Source organism: Camelus ferus, chromosome 4, assembly GCF_009834535.1.
Source record: "Camelus ferus isolate YT-003-E chromosome 4, BCGSAC_Cfer_1.0, whole genome shotgun sequence".
In the NCBI taxonomy this organism is placed as follows: Eukaryota; Metazoa; Chordata; class Mammalia; order Artiodactyla; family Camelidae; genus Camelus; species Camelus ferus.
Genome location: NC_045699.1, coordinates 13,058,976 through 13,085,050, shown reverse-complemented (window position 1 = coordinate 13,085,050; position 26,075 = coordinate 13,058,976). Strand labels below are relative to the sequence as shown.

The following is a 26,075-nucleotide window of genomic DNA, read 5'->3' as shown; positions in this document are numbered from 1 at the left end:
CATGCACTGTACAACTATTGTGGGTGAAAATACAATTCTTCCTCGTCTTTCCTTCATAAACCCAAGAGGATAACTAGCAGAGATTCCAAAAGACCCTCCAGCAAAAGAGGCAGGTGCTTGATCACACATCCCAGCAGGGCTCTGAATTAATTAGAGGTAGAAGGGAGAACTCGTCTGAACCTGCTAACAGGCTATTACATAAAGGAGATGGCATGTGGATGCCGCACTAGGGCAGGAAAAGGGAGGGAGTCACACGGCACAAAAGGGCAGACAGAAATGCAGTTCAGGCCACTCTGAATTTGGGGTTAGTGAGCAGCCCATCCCTCAGCTCACTCCACCTGGTTGCCTGCTAAGGAGCAGAAAATGCTGGGAAGCAGGAGGTTGAGCTCCAGGGAGCTGGCTGAGAGAGGAAGTCACTGGATGGCTGTTCTAGAGTATTTCATATGCCAATGGTACCCTGACTGATGTGGCCTGGCGACCCTTCTATTAGTACAAATCTTGAAAGCTGTCTTGTACACCTCTCTGAACCCTCCCACCCTTCTGGACAGAGTGATAAAAACTCAAATCTGTATGTTCCATCCTAATCCCTTTCCGAAGCCTCAGACTCCCTTATCTGACTGCCCTCAGGTCTTCTCCACCTTAATCTCTTACTAGGATCTCAGATGTAATCATATCCTCCTAAATGAAATCATATCCTCCTGCCCACTCCTGGTCCTGTGTCATCTATTTCGATCAGTGCTATCACTGTTGACTCCACCTCTAAAGAGGGAAACTTTCTAATTGAGCTCTAGGTTCTGTTTCATTCTCTCCACACATTTAAATAATTTGGCCCCTGAAGCGTGTCTTGGGCCCAGACACTGCCTTGGATCCCAAAGCCACTGCCTTGGACCAGTTGCTTATTTCTCAACTGGACAACCCCAGCTGCCCCATGCCCACCCTCCCCATGCTTCATCTTCCATCACACCAGCCTCTCCTCTGCCTTGTCTGGAGTCCTCAACCCCAAAACTAACCTTCAGAGCTTTACACAGGTTGGACATTATCCACAACACTTTTCCTTGGCTTTTAACTAAATGAGAGTAATTCATATAAATGACTTCCTTTGTCTTTGGTAGAGAATAATGAAGCATACTAATAATTATTCATTACATTGTTAACTATATACGCAGACATTCAAAATCTGGCCCCAACTTAACCTCATTCCTGCCGCTCACCCAAAACTTTCACTGCCCCAACTGTACTGACGTCTCCTGGTTCCCTGAATCCAGCAGGCCATTTTACAACTCCCTGTCTTTGCACATTCTGTTCCCTCAGCCCAGAGTTCCTGCCTCCCTGCCTTCTTCCTTCCCAAACTGCCAGGCAAATAGTTACTTTTCAAGGCTAAGCTCAAAAATCACCCTCTAGCTGAAACCTCCTAAATCCTCAGGTGAAATTAGTCATTCCCTTTTCAGAGGAACGTTTTTATGTCTCTGCTATAGTAGCCCCCATATTTTATGGTGATGTTTGCTGATCTCTCTACAGTGTAGTGAATACCTCAAGAACGGGTGTGTTGCTCATCCTTTTGTTTTAGTTTTATTTATTTATTTATTTTAGTGGAGGTACTGAGGCTTGAACCCAGGATCTCATGCATGCTAAGCATGGGCTCTACCACTGAGCTATACCATCCCCACTCTATTACCCATCTTCATCTACCCAGGATCTAACAAGGAGCCTGAGTCTCAGAAGGTCCACATAATGGTGGGTGAAAGGGATGGCCAGTGGCCTGAGAGTAGTGTTACATTAAACGTATAAAAACAATTACTTAAAGGGGGTAGCTTTTATTATATGCTTTTTATTCCCTCTTTCAATGTTTAAGGATAGAATAACAAGAAATATCCAGCTTAGCTTTCTTAGTGAGGCAGAAATATCTGAGACCTAGACGTAGGACTTCCTGGGGTTACTCTGCTCCCTCTAGCTATGGTAAAAATTATTTTACCTGCATTGAGAACTTGTGTCTTCTGTCTGTCCGTTATAAGGAACAGAAACCTATTCAGGCTCCTGAAGTAAGGAAGGGACTTACTGTGTTACAGCATGGCGCCCACGAGCAGGTGGTGAAGCACAGTGCTGGAACTGGGCCAGGGAACTCAAGGGTGGGGACTGGGTGCTCTTTTTCTCTCACGGGCCATGTGGTCTCACTTCTCTGCCTCACTCGAGTCCCCAAAGTCGTTTTCCTTTTAGTCTCCTCCTGTGAGACTTGAGTCTCTCTTCATTTGATGCAGACATGAGCCTCAAATGGCAGCCTCAGCCTGGCCGCAACTTTTCAACTCAAGGGCTGTGACTAACGCCTTCCTTCTGAGACTTGGTGCTATTAAATTAATTAAACAAGGAGGCCATTAGACTGAGGTGGCTTTAAAGCCTTGGTAGCCTATGTAAGCAAACAAAAACCTAATCCTGCAGTGCCTTCAGGTTAAGAAATCAAAACCTAAGGACAACCAATCACAAACAGCCAAAGAAGGTTTCCCAAATAAGGCAACAACTCCCATTGCAGCCAATCAAATAAGTACCTTGCCTTGCTTCTGCCTTTTCTTTCCCCAGGATCCTGTTGGTGGAATGCTTTTAACCATGTTCAGTTTTGCACTACCTGATTGGAATTGATTTTTGGTCAAATAAACTCTTACAAATTTTAGTATACATCAGTTTATCTTTTAACAAGTGTAAGGTTGTGGGAGGAGGGTATAACTCAGTGGTAGAGCGTGTGCTCAGCATGCATGAGGTCCTGGGTTCAATCCCCAGTACCTTCATTAAAATAAATAAACAGATGAACCTAACTGCTTGCCCCTCCCCTCCAAAATTCCTAAACTCAAAAATAAATTGATGACAAATTGTATACATGATAGAGGTAAATTTTTTTAATTAAAAAGAAACAAAAACAGTACAAGGTCATGAGGGAGGGACTCTAGTTGGCCCAGCTCTCCTTCTGGGTTGGCTGCACACAAGTCACAAGGCACTGGCCAACTTATTGGTGGGCCTGGCTCAGGTCAGGTGTGCACCCTGGTCCATGGAGGGATGGGACTCACATGGACAGCTGCCCTCTCATCTGAGGCTGTGAGAAGGGATGGATGATCTGAAAAGGGCCAAAGGCATGATAGCCACCCCCAAAGGAATATATCCCCTGCTCCAAAACTTGCCCTACACCTTTCTGCCTCATCCCTCTGCTAGCCTCCTGCTCTGTGAGCATCAACAGTGCCAGACCTACACATCTAGATGCCAAAAAGTTAAATCCTCTTAATACAGTAATGAGGAATTAAAACCATTAAAGGAACATCAAAGCAAGGAGAGCAAAAGAAAAACATACCAGTGAGCCCAAAGTTAAAAACACATGGTGAACTTAGCAACCTGTCTCGTGTTTGACAGCAGATTCTGAAACATGGCTACCACAATGATTCAGGGGGCTAAACTTTATTTCATCCATTATTCCATGTAACAGGTGGGCATTGTGCTCTACTGCTCCCCTCCAATGGCCTGGCACACAATATGCAAATATTTCTGTACCATAGAGAACACAGCACAAAAGCTAGAGTCAAACAGACTGAGTTCTGCCACTTAGTATTTGTGACCAAGAGAAAATCATCTCACTGCTTTATGTCAGGATCCCCATCTATAAAATGGATATGATAAAACCTACTTTGCAGGGTTCTGATGAATGTTAATGTCGACACTGATAAAGCACATCTTCCTATGCCTGGTATATAAGGAACAATCAATAAATAGTATTGTGCTGAATCATATAAAATTGACATTTTAATAGACCAAACCGATACTATATGCTTCCCCTATTAGAGGACGTACCCCTTTTCATTATTATAGTGTACTGGTATGTTTCCACCATTAAACTATGAGCTCTCTGAGACCGTAGGCTCTGCCTATCTTGCTTCTCATATAAGCACTTGCTAGACAATCGGTATTTCATCTGGTTTTTTTTTTTTTTTGAATGAATGAATGAATACTGATAATGACAGTGAAGATGATGATGCTGAAGATAACTCTTCTGAACTGCCTCTATCTGGGACAATACAATTTTTTATTCCATTGCTTGGCACACAGCAGGGACACAATAAATGTCTATTAAAGGAATGAACAAGTGAGCAAGCAAATGAATTTCAATTCTATATAGAGAAAGTCTAAAGAGAGTATCAATCAATTAAAACTGCTATAGAGGGCTGGTTGCTGCCATCACAAAACATCAAGTGGCTTGCCTTCATTTTTGCCTTTCCAGCAAGCTCTCTGCCGCTGCATGGACACCATCAGCATTCACTTGGCCCTGTGGGCCTCCCAGGCGATGAATGAGAGAGTCAAAGTGCTGAACTGCAGCCTGAAAAGCCAGGAAAGTTTCGGATTGTTGCGTGCAGCTTCCAGAAGCCTGCTGGCTTTAGTCTGCCCAGAGGCAGCCAACAGCTTGCAATTGCATGATAAGCCTTTGGATGGAGACTCCCGAAGGCACTCTGGGTGGCTTATGCTACTTAATGCAGTTTTTGTCTAAAGAACCGGCTTAGTTGATTCCCTGCATCTCTCATCAAACGTTCAGTCTCCTCTAGAGGAAAACAGATTAGAAAGGAGAAGAGTCTCAGGGGGTAAAAAAAAACAGTCTGGTATCTGGCCCTAGTGACAACCAGGAAAGCAGGAAAGAGCCTGGATTGATCAAGAAGACAAGGTCAAAAAAAAAAAGAAGAAGAAGAAGAAAAGAAAAGAAAGCCAGCTACTGTGAAAAAAGGATGACTTCATCTAGCCATTCACATGCCTTTAAAATTTCAAGTAATGACCAGTTTATGTCTCTGGATTTTAAAATGAAGTCACTTTTAGAAGAGGGGAACGTTCTTCCTGGTTTTGACGACAAATAAAGGAAGAACAAAGTATGAAAGGTAGAATGTAGTTCTATTTAGAAAAAAATCAGTCACTTTCAATTATTTAACCTTCAGGAAACCACAACCACACAAGCACAGGGGGAAGGGAAGAAGGAAAGAATGGCCCAGGTCCACAAAGACAAAAACACCAACGTTATCTGGAAGGTTCTCCAGCACGCTTACTGCCTGGCCCCACACTCGGTGTCATCTGGCAGGTCTGGGAAGAATGAAGTGCCCGGTGTTTCACCATCTGAGTTTAGAAAAAAGCCTAGAGCAGAACATGAGGGAACCACTCCCAGACGTTGCCATTTCTCACCATTTGGGGGCTGCTCTTTTCAGCTCCACTACTATTTACAGAAGCATTACCACAGGATTATACCTATGGGTTTTGTTTGGTTAGAAAGAGGGTCTGAGTCATCCATCAAAGGAAAAGGAAACAACTCCCCTGGAGGAGGTGTGCAGTGACTCTTTCACACTCCCTGTTCACGGGGATGCAGGGTCCGCATGGATGGAGGCCAAAGCACGAGCCCCAGACCCGGCGTGGGGAGATCTGAGTTCCTGGTGGGCAGGAGGGCCAGTGCTCTGCCCAGCCTTTCCCTTTTCTGGGAGAAGTGCTGGAGGTGGGGGAGGCAAGGAAGACCTGTGCTCCCACTGGGCCAGCACTCCCACCCGGGCAGACTTCTTCAGCCCCGGGAAGACTGGTCACTTTCACGTCTCCCGCAGAGCGTGAAACTGCAAGTGCCCAGATGCTGCGTGGGTTGTGGGCTGACTTGGCAATGGCAGAGCGGGGAAAGGCCTCAGGGTCTGACTCTGGCAAGACACTGCGATGCTCGGGATGCTTATCTGCTCCCAGTATTCTTCCTCTCAACTTCTTCTCTTGTCTTCCCTCTCATTTTTGGCCCTGCTCCTGAAGATTGAGCTCCACGTGCTTTGACCACCTGTCACACCTACCAAGGGCTCTGGGCCCCAAGCCCTGGTCCTGCCTGCCCCAGCTGGACCCTCGCTGAGTCCTTACCGTCCTCTCCGTCTCTAGAGGCTGTTTCTGGGCACTGAGCTGAGTGCCTGGAACGCCCGCCAACAGCTCACCAGTGCCGCACGGCGCCGGGGTGATCTCTGGCCAGGGTTTACGTGGCAGGCTTGAGTCTGAGCCTCTGAAAGAATGTGGACAGAGTAAGGACGGAGTTGACCTTCTACCCCATGAAAGCTGTACAAATTAATATATAGGTGACTCAGCCGCTGGAACGACACCTGCACCACCTCTGAATCATTCCGGCAGGCTCTGTCAAGCTGATGACAGACAAACCAGCTTTTCTCTCCTTCAGTCTACTTTCTCCTGGGCCCGGGACATTAGGATTCCATTACCATTTGGTTACCTGAAGCTACATTTCCCAATGTGCTATTAGGCATCTTGTAAGAATGTAGTAGTTGTAGCTACAAGACTCACCATCAATCACTGGTCATTAATCCCCACTGAGTGCTCCTCCTGCTATAACCTCGCTGTGCCTGTTCTGGCTTAAGGTCTTGCTCGATGGGCCCATTAAGAGTATGCCTCCCGGTTCTTTTCCCTCTGTCTGGCCCCCCAGCATCGTGGCCAGGGGGCTCATTTGCTCTGGGGATCTCTGGGCTCAATGGATTTTACAGTACTTCCCCTTCCTTCCTGCTACAAAGCTCTGCCTTAGCACCAAAGCTGCCCAGATACCTGAACTCATGGTACCCTAACTGCCTCTCAAAACTCATCACCTTGCTGCAGACAGGGCCCAGCGCTGGCCTGTGTAAGAAGCCCCTCGCTTAGACATAACTAGCACGTTACTACCATTTACAGAGTGCATACTAGTTGCTAGGCAGCGGGCAAGTGGTTTGTAGGCATTGCTGCATTTAATCCTCACCTAACCCTGGCAAGGGGCACTATTTTTCTTTCCATATTACAGTTGAGGAAACAGAGGCATAGGTTACTAACTTCAGTCAGGTCACATAGCTAGTAAGTGATGGAGCTAGAATTCATCCACTCAGCAGATAATATTGAGCTCTTATTGTGTGTCAGTCACTGTTTCAGGGATTGGAGATACATTAGTAAACAAAACAGCCTAAAATTCCTCTCCTTGTGGAACTGATTTCCTGCTGGGGTTTAAGCTCAAAGCTGTTTGACCCCAGAGCTGGAGTCAAACAAGGGTTAAATTACACAACACTAGTTCAGAGGTGGTTACAACCACACAGAAAGATTTGCTTTAAAAGGTTTGCTCATAACCACAATGAGATAACACTTCACACCCATTAGGATGGCTATTATCAAAAAAGTGGGAAATAACAACTCTTGGGGAGGGTATAGGGAAAGGGAAATTGAAACTCTTGTGCACCTCTGGTAGAAATGTAAAATGATGTAGCCGCTGTGGAAAAGAATTTGGTAGTTCCTCAAGAAGTTAGACGGAATTATCACATGGTCCAGAAACTCCACTTCTAGCATTATTTGCAGTAGCCCAAAGGTGGAAATAACCCAAATGTCCATCAACAGATGAATGGATAAATAAAACCAAAACAGAATGGATAACAAAATGTGCAATAGAATATTATTCAGCCTAAAAAAAGGAATGAAATTCTGATACATGCTACAACATGAAAGAAACTTGAAAACATTATGCTAAGTGAAATATGCCAGATGCAAAAATATATATATAATGTCACTGGTATGAGGTACCTAGAATTGGACCATCCACTTAGATGGATTCTCCTTTGAAAGGCTCACTTTGAAGAGTTAGCTTTATCCATTTGCAGGGCCAGCTGACAGGAGTCTACAGCCACCTAACTAGGTGACAACATTCCTATCCTCTGCCTCCTGCTCGGTCCCCATGCTTTGACCCTGGCAGGGTCCAAAAGAGCAGTCAGAGAAGAGGGAAATCATGGAACAGAAGTGGAATCCTGTCACATTTCTATTATTTCCCTCCCCTGAGGCAAATGGCCCAACGGTAAATCATAGCACAGCAGAGAGGTGGGGGCCAAGGTAGGGGGAGGAATCTGATCTTTGAATGCTACTGTTATCTTTCATGGGACTCATTCTCATTACTTCACTGGGATTTTTTCCATGTGATCTAAACTGAGATAAGATTATTATCAGCTGTGACTGACTGAAAGCACCATGGTCAGTAAGAATTTTATGTGGAACAATGGGAGGACCACCACACTGAATACATTTTTTAAAGGGACGGGAGGAGACAAAGAATAAAGTCACATTTGGGCTGCAACCCTGGTTATATCCACTAACGAACCAGTTATGTACGTGGCCTGATTGGTTTTAAAAGCTTACTCTTGGCTATTCTGAAGAGCCTGGATTAGGGAGGGGGCAAGGGTAAACTGGAGAGACTTAAAACTGGACGGCACTGTAGTACTCCAGTTGAGAGATGATGACAGAAATGGCAATGAAAAGAAATGAAGAAATCCGACACACATCAGAAAGTACAAGAGTAGGACCTGAGGACCGACTGAAAGTGGGGGCAAAGGAGGAGGTGTCACGGATTTGTCTAGGTTTCTGAGCAACTGGGTAGAAGATCTCAGCACAACTGTGAGCTGGAGAACCCTGCAAGAGAGGCAGGTTTGGCACGGGGAGGAGAGGGGTCTCCTAATGAATCCAAACTTTAGCAAGTTGCTGAGGCTATTTTTAAAGAGTCTTCCAGAGATCTTTGGTTTCCTTGAGGTGTCTCAATGAACAGAAAGCGAACGCTGGAATCCAAGATGTATTTAAAAAACTGACATATGTGTTGGCTGGAGTCAAGCTTTCCTTTAACTTGGGAGCAACAAAGTATCCTATGACATCTCTGCACCACACCCCCCTCTAGAAATCTGGAGAGAGTTCTGATGGAGAAAGACATATGATCTCTCTCGCTGCGGCTTCCCAAGGGAAGGCCTTGCTTTTCAAAACATCAAATGTTGGCCTACTCTTGGCAACAGATGCCAACTTCTACAGGTACCATTTAATGGCTTCAGAGGACCTCAGAACATGACTGGGAATAACCATCATCCCTGGCAACAGGCAGCGAAACTGTACATTCATTTCCCAGTGTTTGGAGCAGAAACATCTGTCTAAAGCCATGAGGTCTTGGTGGATGCAGGCAGCTGCGAACCCGCGGGGCTTATTCATCTTAACACCAGATTGTTACAGATGTTTGCAGCTGCTGAGAGCCCAGTCCGAAACCAATTCATCCAGGGCTGGGCAGGGGGATGACCCTGATGATTCCCCACATGAGGCAAGACCCACCTCCTGCCTCAGCAAAGCTAACATGGGGATTAAGTTGAAACGTCAGTCTTGACCCAAGGGCAGTTTTTCTTGGCTCCTGCTACTGAGGTTAGACTCCCTATGGCCTTGGATTTGGTGATAAAGAACCGGTTACACATGGAGTAATTTTCAAAGTGCTGCCTCACTACTTAAATCAGCAACATAAACATGAGATGCCTCGGTCAGTTTTTTTTTTTCCTCCTCAATAAGTCAAATGCATGCGGGCCATCCAAGCAGCTGTTTGTAAAAACTGCTGTTCAGATCCTCAAAATTCTTAACTAAAATGAGGAAGAAAATCTGGGAGAAAGCTTGGCTGAACAGTCCTCTAAGTATGGTTTTATAGCCCTTTAGAATGAAGCAATTTTTATAAGACTAGTTCTATGTGTGTGCAAAATCTGTAAAGGTAAAACACCAATTTTTTCTCAAACACAGGCTAAAAGCAAATTTTACCATTTGCTTTCAGAAAAATTATTAAAAGTTGTGATTTCATAAACATCAATTCCCTTGGTTTGAGAATTGTGCTAAGGTTATGTAATGTGTTAACATTAGGAGAAGCTGAGTGAATAGCCTCTGGAAGCTCTATGTGCTATTTTTGCAACTTGTCTGTAATTCTAAAATTATTTCAAAATAGAAAAAAAAATTTTTAAATTAGAACTTGGTTCTGTGGTCTCTGAATTTTCCCATCTATGACTCCTTTCTTTAAAAGCATTCTTTCCTACTAATAAAAAATATATACATTTCTGAGTAGGGTATAGCTCAAGTGGTAGAGTGTATGGTTAACATGCACAAGGTCCTGGGTTCAATCCCCAGTACCTCCTCCAAAAATAAATAAATAAACCTAATTAACACCCCCACCAAAGTAAAGATAAAAAATATATACATACCCAATCAGCTTTGGATGGGATCATGAAAAAAATAAGTGAGGTGGTACTTAGATTTTATGGCAGTTTAAAGTTTGCAAAAATTGACCCAACATGCTAGCAAAGCACCATCAGCTAACTGTGTAAGAAAGAGCCTCATTTTTCACTTTCAAATGGAAAAGCTCCTGGCTGATTCAAATGGATTTGGCTTTAGATCTGAAAACCACTGCATCCTCTGGGGATGACCAAACAGATGTGTGTCTGCTTCACTGAAGTGCTGCCTTGCTGAGAAAAACATAGTTTCATCACATCTGGTTTCAAACAGCAAGATGAGTGGATTCTATCACTGGTATAGATTTTAATCTAAGGTTTTTTGCACTTATTTGGCTAACTCATGCAGATATAAGATTAGATTTACTTTTCATATGCTGTCACCTCTGAGTTTATCTATATTTAAACCTTGTTGATATTTGGACTTGCAATGTTTTTATCATATAATTATATGACAAAAGTGTACTTTAGGTTAACACACTATTCTGAACGATAAAACTATTATGCAGCAAATACAAGATTATTGGATTCTAAATAATTAAATATAATAAATTACACTCACAGAAAAATAATCAAGAATTTCTATTAAGCATTAAGATTTCCCTTTATGATCCTGAAGGACCTCAAGACTTTATTCTAGGATGCTTAGAGATCAGTTAATAAGTGAAATCCAGTAAGTGGCATATCAAGGCAAAAAGCTTTCCTTGGATTTGAATATGAGCAAATTTATTGAAATGGCAATAGAGGCACTTCAGAGAACATTTGGTCTAATCCTCATGTTTGGGGATTTTAGGAAGTTTAAAATGACTGGTGCTTAAAATTTGAGGTTGGGGGTGGGGTGCTAGACTCCTCTGATAATCTGATAAAGCTTTAGCTAGTCCACCTAGAAAATGCATTCTTAAATACTTTAGATATAATTTGGAGGGTTTTGTGGAAGCCCTGGAGTCGTTTTTTTCTTTATCTTTGCAAAACAAAAACAAAAGGCAAGCACCACCATAAATCTATAAGTGTATTTATGACTGAATAGGCAAGGGAAAATGAAAGAAAGATATACACTAAATTGTTATCTTTAGTTCCATCTGGAGTTTGGAATTGGGGTGAGTTGGAGAGTGAAAGACACTTCATTTTAGTGAGATTTAGACACTTGGTATTGCTTAAATTATGAGTGCCTGGATTTTACTTTTGAAACACAAAAGCTTTAAATGAAGGAGGCAAGCAGGGAGGGAGGTGGGGGGTGGAGAGAGGAAGGAGAGGGAGTGGGGGGGGGGGAGAGAGAGAAGCCCTTTTTGAAATGAAATGATAAAGTTAGCTTTGAGTGACCTGATTGCAGCTCCCCTGCTCATAGCCTCCTACCCCAGGCTCCAGGAATCAACTCCTTTCCCTGGGATTTCAGAGAACACCCTCTCAGCCTCTAAACACCTGCTCAGAATTCCCAGGGGAGAAGAAAGGAGCCAGCAGTAGGGAGATGGTGAAGGGAGCCCATGTTTCCTGAGCTCCTGCAGGTACTTTACGTATATGATCTCCCGTGATCCTTACACAGACTCTGGACGAGAAAACAGGAAGGTCAACAGCATCCATCACTGACCCAGAGTTTAACAATAATCATCGCTTCTGTACTGGGAGGCCTTCACCACACACGAGGGGTAACCTGCACCCGCCATCCTCTCACAGGGTCTAGATGTCTCACCTCCATCTTACAGGTGAGGAGTTGAGCTCAAAGTCAGAGCTGGCTGAGAGTTGCAGAAAAAATGCAAATCTTTCTGCTCACACCCACTACTCCTCAAAACATGCTGCTCCCCACACAGCAGCCAGAGTGGTTTTTCTTAAAAATCCAGGGAGACTACTTCACCTCTCCGCTTTAAAGCCTTCATCAGCTCCCCATGGCCCGCAGAATAAAATTGGAAAACCCTACTGAAGTCTTACCTAATTTGATTTCCTCCACCTCTCCCCATTTCCTCACTCTAGCCACACCTTCTTGCTGTTCTGGAACATTCCAAGCATAGTCCCACCTTGGGACCTTCCCTCGGCCTAAAGGGTGCTTTCCCCAGGAGTTCAAGGACTTTGTCCCTCACGCTATTCAGATGTCACTCCAATATGCCTTTCTCGGAGTGGCCCTTCCTCTGTATAAAGCAGCACCCTGTACCTCTCTAGTTACTTTCCTCATAGCACTTCTCACCACTCAACATACTATACATGTGATCACGTCTGCCTCCCTCTTCCACTCAGACATAAGCTCACTGAGAGCAAGAACTTGGTCTTTATTATTCTCCACCATGTCCCTGAGACAGGCAGGGACCTGGGACCCTTTACTGTCTGAGACAGATGTCTCCTCCAGCAACAAAATACAAAGAAACTATAAGGGACTAAAAATAACTGCCCATATGTGCAGCTGCAGCAAATTATGAACAATAAGATACAAAAAGCCAAAATCCAACTGCCACTTCTGAGGTGCGGGGAGCAAAAGCTGAGGACTGCACGTGATCGCTGCACACAGCACCACCAAGGGGGTGGACCGATCACCTACCCACCACTCCTGCCCGAACTGCCCCCACAGATCTGCCCCCACCCTCACCCCCACTTAAGGAACCAGCTTGCCCCTCCTCGGGGAACAAGCAAGGGACCTGTCACTTGTTTTTGCTCCCTTGTGCTACAGCACAAGTCCTAATAAAGCCTTGCCTGAATTCCTCGTCTGGCCACTTATCAATTTCTATTGGTTAAAGAGTCCAAAACTCCAGGTCAGTATCATCCCCAGTAAAAATCAGTGCCTGGAACCTGACAGGGGCTCAATCAATATTTGCTGAGTGAATAAATGAATAAATGCATAAATAAGTGAATGAATGCATAAATAAGCGACACCTCTCTTCAGGGCAGTAAGTTACCAATGGAAAATGGTGAGAACCAAAGAGTCAATTCAGCTTACGAACCTAGGACCGATCCAGCTTTTCAAACAGACAGCTGGCTGAGCAATTCACACTTGGCTTTCATTTCCCAATATTTCCTGAGTTCATGCATTTAATCTTCTCTGCATAAAATAAATCAAGTGCCCACCATTTCATGCATAAATTAAACTCAGTCCAACTCTATCACTTACTTTCAGAGGAGACTTTTACAATAGAGGTATTTGGTGAATGCGAGATATACCAAACACCTACCTTAGTGTCATTTCTCTAATTCTACTGATATAGCCTGACCTAGGTTAAAATTAGGCATCCTGAGAAGTTAAAGATACTGTGGAACATAACCAAGGCATCATATTTAATCAAGACAGCTGAAGACAGATTTTATCTTTCTGTTTTCATGCTTTTACAATACGTAGTTTTATATTTTGCCAAAAATTTCTGGAAGAAAGATGCATTTCTTAAGCTTTTTGTATGACAATTCCTTGTGAGATCAGCCTCTAATGAATATTAATGGCTTTGAAAAGATTGTATCTGAAGAGATAATCCTAGGACTCGTTGAAGCATGTATACCACTAATTCCACTTTGCCCGTAAAATGCAGTTACAAAAATAATTTGTCAAGAAACACTGTATGTGATTTTTAAAAAATTGTTAAAGGTACTTATAACATTTTAAAAGATGTGCCTTGAAAATTAGTTTTCTATGTCTTGAATCTCGACAGAAAAAAAGATGGGGATATATAGCGTTGGGTGTTGACAGGGTCGAGAAAACAGTGCTGTTCAATTCCCATCTGCAAAGAAGCAGTATAAATCATTCTAATAACACTAAATAAGCATGAAATCTGAAAATACTACAGAGTTGAGGTTTTGCTTGTATTCTGCATAGAGAAACAGAAAGAACACTCTATAGGGAGTCAGGATGCCTGGATGCCCTTCAATCTAACAAATATTACCAGTGCTGATCAAATGTCAGTACTGACCTTGCCTGTGACTTGGGGTCAGTCATTTCACTACTTTGGGCTTCAGTTTCCTTAGCTGTAAATTGGGCAAAAATCTTGCCCTACTGATTTTACATCATACTTATAATGATCAGGGGTGAAAAATGAACTGCTCAGCATTACAAATCTTCTGGTTGTTGTTATTATTACTGCAAGTAAATACAATTTCACCCTTTCTGTAGCTATCTTTGGCTCTCACACATAAGATAGTAAGGGCAACAACTTCTTATCTAAGATTTAACTCATTTCTTGTCCCAAGAAAGCAGCAATCGGTCTGACTGTTGGTCTAAGAACTCTCATCTCTACTTATGCCCTGATCTTTGGAGAATGTATGAAGTATTTAGTATGCAGTATTTAAAGAGAAAAGACAATAAAGTTGAATTTACACAGACATAAAAAACAAACTTACGGCTACCAGGGGAGAAAGGAAAGGAGGGAGGGATAAATTAGGAGTTCGAGATTTGCAGACACCAACTACTATATATAAAATAGATAAACAACAAGTTCATACTATATTCAGGGAACTATATTCAATATATTGTGAAAAATGAAAAAGAACATGAAAATGAATATATGTATGTATATATATGACTGAAATATGCTATATACCAGAAATTGACACAACATTGTAAACTGACTATACTTCAATTAAAAAAATAATAAAGTTGGATTTATTATTACCTGATTTCTGTTAATCTTTTTAGAAAGCATCATGCTTGGGTCCTAATTCATTACATGTGTCAATGTCTTGTTCAACATCTGTCTTCAACACGAGACTAGATCAAACACAGTGCCTTCACATGGTAGACACAAGATACACAAAATAAATATTTGTTTATGAATGAATAAGAATGTAACTCAGATTTTGTGCTTATAAAAGGAAGGTATCAAATAACCATCTGGAACTTACTACATGCCAGGTACTTTCTAAGTACTTTCACATATATTAACTTGTTTAATCCTTATAACAACTACATGAAGTAGGTGCCAGGATGCCCAGTTTACAGGTGGAGAATTGAGGACACAGAGAGGTTAGGAAACTTTCTAAAGGCTGATTAGCTAGTAAGTGGTAGGAGGAATAGGATGTGAATCTAGGAGGCTGGTGCCAGAGTCTGTACTCTTTAATCACTGCACTGATACGGGGTGAATGTCTGTGTACACTGTCTGTGTGAGTGTGTGTGTGTGTCTGAAAGCTCCAGCTGCCTGACAGCGGATCATCACTCATTGATTTAGCCTCTTGACATCCCTGATGCCTATGTATGAATGATCCTGTGAGATAAGAGAAGGAAAATGGGAAAAGAACTTTTAGAGAGGTTTTTGTCGCTTACTGAAGATGCTCAGACTAAAGACAATGCACTTAGAAGGAAAATGATTAGGCTGATTTAGAGGTTCATCCCCAACAGTCATGACCAAGTGAAGCCAGGTCCCAGGGTCTGCTGGCCAGGGAGAGAGAGCTAATGTGGGCTGAGCTTAAACTGAAGGTCCAAAAAAAAAAAAAAAAAAAAAGAATACTGAGCAACATGTTAAGTCCCAAGGGAGTCCTCTGAAATTGCTTTTTGCCATCCTTCTCCCATTTGGCTTCATTTCTCATATATCCTTATACGAATCGAGCCCCACAACTCTAGGTAAGATTCCTGCCATTGGCAAACCCAGAGCAGAACCACTAGGGACTGGTCACAGACTGCTTTGGGATCCAGAACTGCAGTTCTGAAGCCTGGGAGCATAGCAGAGCCTTGACAAGACCCTACAAAAGGCAAATTCTGGTGAAGGGCTTAGTAGGAAGGTGCAATTTGTGTTGGCCACCAAGCAAGGCATGTATCAAACTGGAAAGCCAATCTCTGAATTGATGTATACATATTAAATTCCTACGACTCGCCACGGATTGGGCCTCCAGGGATAACATGACAGCCACCCATGTTTGTGCCCACAAGAACCAGAACTCTAGAGAGAGCTCCTAGGCCTCCCAGACCTGCTTCCAGCCCCTTCTCAAGACAGCTGCATTTCTGCCCTGAGGTTATGCTTATAAGCCTTGAAATGGACTTCTCCCCCACCACCTCCAATGCATTGTGTGTTGGCTTAAACTACTTCAGGTTAGGGGTTTTTTGTTGCTGTTGCTGTTGTTGTTACCAAAAACATCCTATTCAAAGTCACTGGGAAAGATTTGGTTCTAGAATTCAAGATTTTTCAGAATTTAGAACAGTAACATGGTATATATAACGTCTATTACACAACACCCCCGGGAGGCCCAAGGACAGCATCTTGGAATCAAACACATTAACATCTTTGCAATGAAGGGTAAGAATGTTCTAAAGCTACATAAATAAAGAATATCAATAGTCTCATGCCAGATGAAAACACTTGTGGTTTTCAGAACTTTTCTGGATTCCAGAATGGCTGATAATGGATTGTAACTTACACTTATAACCTGAAGTCCAATACAGTGGGCTTTACAGACCTGGAAGCGGCCAGGGTGAGGTGAAAGATGGGGTTCACTGTGCCCAACATAAAGCCTGCAGGCTTTTTCATCAGCCCTCTCCTCACTTCATTTCTCTTTCTTTAGCATCCTCTCCCCAAGGTATTCACAAATGTAACGTATTTCAGGCATACATCTTACCATCTGTTCATCAGTCAAACTGCAGAAAGCTTAGACTGTGGGACTAGAAAAGGCATCAAATAAGTAAGGAAGACTGACTGGAAACTGACTTGTCCATTAGACAGCAGAGCGCTGATGCACCCAGCAGAGGGAAGAGGGTCTCTTCTTCTTTCAGAACATTTTTCAAAAGTCTGAAATTTACTCAGTGCTTACTGTAGCAAAGGACCGTGTTTAGCCTTTAAATATAAAGTCTCATGTCATCCTCACAGTAAATTTTAGGGAGTAGGTGCTACTATTGCCCCCATTTATCTATGAGCACACAGTGACTCAGTAAAGTTAAGTAACTTGCCTGTAAGTAGCAGGAATGGGATTCTAACCAAAAACGTGTGGACACCAGAGCCCACACTCATAATCTGTTTAATACCGTGTCAATAAAATCATCTACACTGGGTGGTACCCAAACCCCATTTTCTCAGTTACCAGCATCACTTAGGAAGGAAAGAAGGGCCACATGTTTTGTGGTTGTTGTTTCTGTTTTGTTTCCATTCTTGCTTGGCAGGAACAGGACAGGAAGGTGTGTGTTGACAGGTGGGGAGAGAGGTCTTAGGGAGGAATACTGTTTTCCAAGCCCTCATCGGTTGAGATACGATGAATATTGACAAAGCCAGTGCACACAGAGATCTAGGCAGGTTGTTGTGAAGCAAATCTCTCATTTGGGCACATAATTCCACTCCTGCGGGGATTTAGGAAGCTGACTTGAGAACATCAATGTCATTGCTGGTCACGGAGCTCTAGTTCATGTCGAGGCAGCAGCAGCTGCTTTTTCAAAAGAAATCCAGGCTCATCTGAATTCTGATCTCAGAATAATACATGACACTTCCAGCTCCCAATTCAGGATCAAGGGAAAAGCAAGCTGCTCCGGGTTCCTCAAGACTCATTTCCCAGCCTGCACACTATTTCCTTTTCCGCTGCCTCTTACACCTAGGAGGGAGGCCTGGCTTCAATCAAAGTCGTCTCCCCTCCCCCAAGAGTGCTTTGGAAGCAAGCTCTCCGAGTTCATTACAAGCACAGAGATGTGGAGGGGAATGGAATGGGCAGGGACACTTGATTTTTCTTGCAGAATCCCATGCTTGTGTAGGCAAGATGGAATTTGCAAGCATACACTGGATTATCCAGGGTGCCAATTTCAGCAGAGGGCATCCAAGTTCGCCACAAGCAAGGGCAGAGTGAGTGCTACATGCTCCCCTCAAAGCAGATCCGGGCATTTCAGGGCAGGGAGCACAGAAAGCCTCCAGGCTTGACCTCTTGCCCATTTGTGGTGTTCAAGGAACTTTGGTATAGCCCTGAGACATGACTGCTTCCATTTTTTCCCTCTACCAAGGCTAAGTCTCCTCAGTACAACCCACAGTTTATGTTGTAAACAAGGAGAAATTTCAGTAACTGATAAGGTACCAAGGTGCCAGCATCCCCAAAGAGCACCTGGTTATCTCCCAGGTAAAAGGAAATGCCGGTAAGAGCAAATTACCATCACCTGCCAGACAATTCCCAGGTGGCCGCCGTCAAACATTCCTTCAGGGTGACCAGTTTGAAGAGAGATGTCTGCACAGACAACCACGATCTTTTCATAGCCAGCTGCCTCTCTGCCCCAGTTACTCGAATGGTACCTTAGCGTCAGTCTAGTGGTCATGTCTCTGCCATAATCAGCTGTTGTAAAAGTCGTTTCTAAGACCTCAGATTTGAGCTGAATTTAATTCATTTGTTGGCTCCCATTCCTCTGTCCTCAAGTTCAAATGCAGAAAAGGAATGTGCTGAACAATAAAGGTCTGTTCCTATTTTTTGCCTTGTCTTTGATCTAGCTGGGAATCCATATTCCAGTTTTGGGTGGGAAACAAATGCCGCTGGAATTGCAATCTACCTGTCCCAACGGATTTCCAGTCATGCCTTTCAGGAGCACTCACAGAGGCTGCCCACCCGCTCCTCTGCCGCTTTGGTTCAGTGTCTGCGCCCTCCCCGCACCAGGTCAGGTTCTCCAGTGGGCCCTCTAACCCAGCCCACCCTGCCTCCTGGGTTGGTTATCAGACCTGTGAGCCTGGTCGCCTAGCGTTAGCCCAGCCCACCATTTCTGGCTCCACTGAGTTGGTCCCCAATCCACCTCCATCTCCAGCTTGGTCGAGTTTAGCAGCTCCCTGCCACACTTGAGGTAAAACCCAACCTCTACTAGCAGCCACTGCAAACTTAACGTTTGGTCTCCCTGCTTCTTCAGGGTTATCCATGCATTAGTAGCTATTTATTGCGGGGTTGTCATGGAGTAGGCACTGTGAAAGGGAACGTGGTAGTGAAAAAACAATGTCCTTGTGATCAAGGAGCTCACAATCCAGTAGGTCTGTGCCTCTCACACTGTGATGTGCCTGTTAGCCCCGTACGAGCCCCCTGGGGAGACTGGGAACATGAAGATTCTGTTCTAGCAATCTGCTGAGGGATGGGGTCTGAGATTCTGCATTTTGAACAATTTCCCACGTGGTCTCAAAGTAAGTTATGCTTGGAAGATCAGGTAACAGGAAAGTGAATGGGCAAACAGAGGGAGTACCCACATAGACACCTCTAACTTTGGTCAATGATTTTGCAGCTGAGACCCAGAGGATGAGTAGGAGTTGGTCAGAAAGAGATGGATTTGGTCTGTGTGGGGAAATGAGAGGTGGCAAAGGCAAAATATAAAAATATATATATATTTATATATAAAAATATATATATAAAATATATATATATATTAAAAAATATATATATATAAATGTTCCATTTCCATTCACTGCAGTCCCAAAGCCTGAACAGAAGGAAGTGTTTCAAGATAATTTATTGATATGACTTATTGCCAGGGGAGATAGCAACCTACCAAAGGCGATGGCTTCAGGAGGTCTACAATGACTGGCTCCTAGCTCTGCCAGATGCTTTGTGCCCCAAGACTGGCACACATGCAGCCCACTCAAGGTCACCCTGCGGGCTGGGACAATAGGCATCTCAGTGGTAACCAGTGTAGATAAAGGACCGGCTAGGCTGATGTTGGCACTGAGTCAAATCCTGGAAGCTTGGCCACACTCTAAGGAAGGAAAGAAAGCCTCAGGAATGTCTGAGGCTGGATCTCCCACCACCTGGTGGAACAGGGACTGTACTCGGATGTCAGGGAAATTGAGGGAAATAAACAAACCTTCCATTCACACTCAAGTTTGTGTTCTTGATTCTTACACACTTTGGAAGTTTCAGAAATTCAAAATGGTTTCATCTGTAGGTGACCCCATAAACCTTTAGGAGACACTCTGGCTTTAGGTTCATGCTATAAATGCCAGGGCACAAAGGGAAAGGTCAGAGTAACATTTTGAGTGCTTCTCATCAGCCTTAGGAACACCCTTGTTCCACTCACTCCAACCAACAGGTCTAGTTGAGTTTATGACTTCAGAATAATGTTCTATTCCTTTTTTTTTTTCCTTAATGGAGATACTGGGGATTGAACCCAGGACCTCACATATGCTAAGCATGTACTCTACCACTGAGCTATATTCTTCCCCTCCCAGAATAATGTGCTAAAATGAGCCACCTGGAAAGCCCAGTTTGATACAGCAGTTAACAGACCAATGACCTGCATGGCTCCACAAGGAGATGTGTGATTTTTGGAAACAGTCCCATAGGAGGAGGTGGTATGTGCAGAATGACCAGTAGGACCCTGCCGTAGACATCAGCTGAATCCTGGTCTCTTAAGTCACAGGAAAGGAAAATAAGAGGGGAAACACTCTTTCTTAATATTCTAGTCCCACTCAGAGCAATTCGGAATGGGAAACAGTTAAGAGAAAAATCTAACTTAAAACAATTAAAATAAACAGAAAAGATCCTCTTGGGAGCCAGAACATGATTCATCTCCTCGGTTTGCTGTAACAGTTTGTTCGTGGCAGGAGGAGGAAGAAGACACTGGGCTGGGTACTCTCAGCATCCTCATCTTCAGCCAGGCACACCTTCTCAGAGGAGATGGCGAAGGCCGGAGGATGTGCTGAGACCAGGAGACCACGAGGGGCTGGATCTGAACCCCAGCCTCTTCCTTTCTCCTCAAGCAACCCCTCTTGGTCTGTGACTTTTCTTGACTTTCAATAACAAGGAGAAAAGCAGGCTTCGAGGGAAATTATAGGTGACAAATGTTTACAGAGCATTTCCAACTATGTTTCTTGAAGCTTCAAGGTTCTACTTCATGAGTGAGGGAAGTTACTTGACCTTGGAAGAGCTGGGGGTGGGACTCTGAGCTTTTTGTCTACCACTACAGCCAATGCAGATCCAATCTTACTCATTTTATTTGTGGTTCTATGTTCTTTTTGTTTGTTTGTTGGTGGGTTTGAAAAACATAAAAAGGCTCGAAATCAGTAAAACGGTGTGTCTGAATCAATAACATCACAACATGTTTTTCATAGTTAAAACAACGGAAGGTGGTTCAAGTGAAGATGAAAGCAGAATCTGTCCAGGTGGAATTCAAAGATGGAAAATTCCTACAGGAGGTCATCATGAAATATAAAAACTCATTGGGCCAGTTATTTTGCTTATTAAGTGAGCGGTTTTGTGGTAGCTGTTTTTAAGTATTGACTGTGAAAAGCGGGCACAGTGATTCCTGGTTCTTACCACGATCATGTTAACCTCCTGAACCCTCCCCTTCAGAACATTAACCACATGAATTCTGCTCTACAGTTTAAGCTGCCATCCTGCCTCCCAGGAAAAAAAAATCCCAGTCAAGGATCAGATTTCACCTGAGACTCTTAAGCCCCAAGAATTCGGCCACTGCGAATTCACAGCTATTCCTTAAACAGGTTCCTCCACTTGTAAATGATTGGGATTTTGTGCACAGCTAGAAAAACTGACTTCTGTGAGGAGGGGAAAATTTAACATTTTTTTTTAAAGGGAGACATTTTCATTTTTTTAAATGATTTTTTTCCAGCCTGGAAAGGACACTCTCCATATTCCCAAAGGGGGAGATGCTGGATCACTCAACAGTTAAAAAATAAACAAACAAATCCCATGAATCACATCCAAAGAATCAAAAGTTAAACAAACAACATGATTTTCCTCACTTCATTCGAGACGTGTGGTTTTATTTTAGTCGTTAAATCTTACCCTGGATCTCCTTCTAAGGATCTAAGGGATTTAATAACTATATTTGAAGGAGGATCCCAGAAAGAAAATGGAGTCAGAGAAGGGGGACAGATTAATCTTCCTGGCGGCCCCTTCCTCTAGCTTCACAGAATTCAGAGGAAGTCCAATCCCATAAAGAGGAAAGCCCGAAGCACTTTCTAGAAAGACAAGAGATCCTTGGGAAGGAGATCTTGACCTCAAGTGGCAACAGGAGCCAACAACTGCATGGAGAACAACCCAGAAGACTGACAGCCACACAACTCCCCAGTCTCCACTCCCCACTCTCATCTTCTTTCCCATCTTTTCCTTTTAAAGTTGTGGGGTCTGAGGAGGTGACTGGGGAAGTGTGAAGCTGGGAACATGGTGATTTTGAAATGCAAAACTCTTGAGGCGGCCCTGGAGGAAGAGAAAGAACATTCTTTTCCAAATGACACCAAGCAGCCTCAAGTCAATTTATTTGCTTAGAAAAGGTCAGTCAAGTCCTGCTTTTCCCATTAAAAACTGTACACAACTGATCAACATGAGGGATAAACATAGCTCCATGGACCAAGAGACCCAAAACATGCAAAAAATTCTCCCAAACTCTCTAGGGTACCAGGCTGACATGTCCCACACACGGAATAGATGAGCTGAGTTTCTGGGCATCACAGTGCAGGGCAGTTTAAAGACGAGCTAAATAAACTTTTTAGGGCTGGAACAAATGAGCATTGGCCTGGCAAAAAAAGGTAACGTTAGGAATGGTCCAACATCCATTAGGTAATGTGTTTCACAAAAGCGAAAGACATCAGGCGATCAGCTGCCATTTTCAGAAAAATAACCCTGGGATTTGCACAGAGAAGGGAGAAATTAATTAAAGGGAGGAAGGCAGCCTATTAGTAAAATGGTCACAGAAGAGAGCAGTGGTACCAGGGTTTTACTCCCAGTCATTTCTGTAAAACTTATTTTGCTCAGCCAGCCAGATAGGAGTGCTCCTTCTTTTGCAAATCCATACGATTTCTTTCTTTCTGTGAACTGAATTTCTTCCCCTATGTCATAGAGACAGTAATCATTCCATCACAGGAGTACTGCCTCGTGATGTATGAGAGTAATCTGTACACCAAACAGTTCTATTTAGTATGGTCACATTGGTAAAGCTTTTATTTTTTTCATCCTTTCTCACTCTGAGATGGTAAGCTCAAGGACAGGGAGCACTTTCTGCAGTTCTTCTGTGCTCTGCGATGCCTCACCTGGGCCCGGCCCATGGGAGGCATTCAGTGCCTCTCTTGAATTGAACTGACTCCCAGCCGGGGTTGCACCCCTGATCCTTGTCCTGCCCTCAGAGCAGGTACTGTCTTTGGCAATCCTTTTCCATAATAGAATGTTAGCACTTAAAAGGACCCTTGAAATCCTCTAGCTCCATCCTTTTCTATCCAATGACATTGAGAGAAATGCAGAGTTCTCAACTTTTAAATAAAGGTGGAATTCAATTCTAAGGCATGCAATAATGAAACAGTGTCCCGGGAGGATAATCTTCCTCTGCCTTCTTGATTCCATACCCTTTTGTGCAGGAACAGGGGGTCTCTCCAAGTAAGGCCTCAAGGATGAAGTGAGGGAGGAAGAAGAAAAAGGAGGCTAGTTCCCAAACTTTGCCCCAAACACAAAAATATTTCCCAATTACACCAAATACTTAATTCATCTAGGAGATAAAGAATGATCTAGGGAACAGGACCAGGGACATCTTCTCTTCTCTAAGAATACCATCTTTCCTTTAAGAGAAATCAACACTTTTCTTTCCTTTCAAGAATTTTTTTTCTGGCAGGAGGATATAGCTCAGTGGTAGAGCACGGGCTTAGCATGCACGAGGTCCTGGGTTCAATCCCCAGTACCTCCATTAAAAATAAATAAACACATAAATAGAATGAATGAATGAATAAATAAATAAATAAACAAATAAATAAATAAATAAACCTAATGACCTCCCCCCAACCAAAAAAGAGAGAATTTTTTTCTAAATCGGGTTTGCTGGTTTTCAACAGGACTTCTCCCAAATTTTAATAAGAAATGGCTTCAGTCCCTCTCTCCCTTCTTTTCTAGCTCTAAATGCATTTTCCAGCCGTCTGTCCCATGCTATCACTGTGACCTTCACCCATCTCGAGCACCAAGATGATCTTAAACTGAGAGGCAGCCACACATCTAGCCATATAGCAGGGAAATCACTCTCAGATGTTCACTGAAAATGGGGGTGCAAAACTCAATGACTGTCACAGAAATCAGAGACGCAAACAGTCTCAGAAAAACCAATATCAAAACTGTAACTTGAAAAGGATACATACACCCCAGTGTTCATAGCAGCACTATATACAATAGCCAAGACATGGAAGCAACCTAAATGCCCATTGACAAATGACTGGATAAAGAAGCTACAGTATATATACACAGTATATATACTACTCAGTCATAAAAAAGAATGAGATAATGCTGTTTGCAGCAATATGGATGGACCTGGAGATCATCATTCTAAGTGACGTAAATTAGAGAAAGACAAATACAACGGTATCTCTTATATGTGGAATCTATATTTTAAAAAAAAAAAAAGACAAAAAAAAGAGACACAAATGAACTTATTTACAAACCAGAAATAGGCTCACAGACATAGAAAACAAATTTAGGATTACCAAAGGGGAAGGGCTCAGGGGGAGGGATTAGGAGTTTGGGATTTGCAGATACAAACTACTATTCAGATAAACAACAAGGACCTACTGTATAGCATAGGGAACTATGTTCAAAATCTTGTAATAACTTATAATGGAAAAGAATCTGAAAAAGAATATATATATAAAAAACTGAATCACCATGCTATACACCTGAAACTAACACAACATTGTAAATCAAACATACTTCAATAAAAAAAACCTCTTCAAAAGCATTAAAAAAAAAAAGAAAGAAAAACCAATTTCATGCCTTCTGCCTTAAAAAAGAGAAGTATTTCTCTCACTTCATCATACAGCCAAGTCTACCAAAACCGAGCTTCCAAAGCACCATCTCCACCCTTCCAGTTAATCAACTCTGAAAAAATTCCTGGAACCAGAAAAGCTAAGGGAGGCCATGCTATGAATTGTCAAGGCCTTTAGAATTCCTGTGATTTATAGGGGAGAATGAAGCGGTTCCGTGCATGTCAAGGGTGCAGGGGATTCTTAATTTATGGTTCAGAAGTTGCAGGCTATCCTATGGCAGTAAACCTGCTAAGCTACTGAATCACTGCCAAGGGTGACCTCTAATGGAGCCTGCAGAGGTCAAGCAGCCCTTTCTCTGCGAGTCCAAGATTTCTCGGCTTACCCAAGGCGATTTCCATTGAACAAAAGAGAAAACTACTTGAATGCACATATGCGAATGCAGGCAACTGGGTGGAAAGAAACAATGGCAGGAACTGTAGTCCAGCCTCATGAGGGATGAAAATGGAACTGGAAGGTCATGGACGCTAACAGTCAGCCACCCTCTCTGAAGATGCGCAGTGGCTTCTCCCTCTGCAGACTGATCGTGAAACAAAAAGTCATTATTCTAAGGCAAGCCAAGGAAAATTTAAACACAAAAATTCTTCTCTGCCCTTTGGCATCCTCTCTCCCCTCTAGTGTGCATCGTGTATCTGCATGATGCATCAACCAAACCTCCCCATCAGCAGAAATACCTGCTCAACCATAAAGAATAACATTCTCCTAGCACCACAAGATAACTCCAGAGGAGATAACCTTCCTTCTTACTCTTGTAAGGGGCCATGATGACCCATGACCTATTACTCGCTTTGGACTCACAGATCTGGATTGTGTAAACTCTCTATGTCATTTAATGTGCAGCCCTCTGTTTCAAAAAACTATGTAACTGCTCTGACCTCTAACAGGCAGAACAGTTCTCACAGCTCTCTGAGAGGTTGTTCCTGGGTTATAACCCCTAGTGTGGCTTGAATAAAATTTTCTATTTCTTTCTTAGACCGACTGATTTTTTTTTCATCAACACTGACATTCTCTGCTTTGGGAACTTGGAATCAGAGGAGCTGGTTGGGCTCTGCTAGGCACTGATCAGAATGTCTTTGGGAGGAATGCTGCCTTAGCAGTGTTTTTGCCTGCTTGTCCCTTCTGTGCTTAACTCACTTAAGCTTTCAACACCCTATTCTTTGCAGCCTTCTCTTCCCTCTGCTCCTGTAACATCACTCTCTCCTGGTTTTCCTCCTAACTCTGACTTCTCCTCCAACTCCTTTATCAACAAACCCCTACTCTGCCCCACCATTGGGTGTGGTGTCCCTGAGGGCTCTGTCTTAGACCTTTGCTCTTTATATTTTGAACACCTCCACTAAGTGATCTCAGCCACACCTATAGCTTCATTGCCCTTTACGTGGTTCAC

The 26,075-nt window shown here is 43.2% G+C and overlaps 1 protein-coding gene across 8 annotated transcripts in view; it reads right to left on the bottom strand.

The window, feature by feature from the left end:
• Positions 1–26,075, bottom strand: part of MOB3B (MOB kinase activator 3B) — a 201,850-nt gene that overhangs the window by 97,478 nt on the left and 78,297 nt on the right. The gene's annotated exons all lie outside the window — the stretch shown is intronic.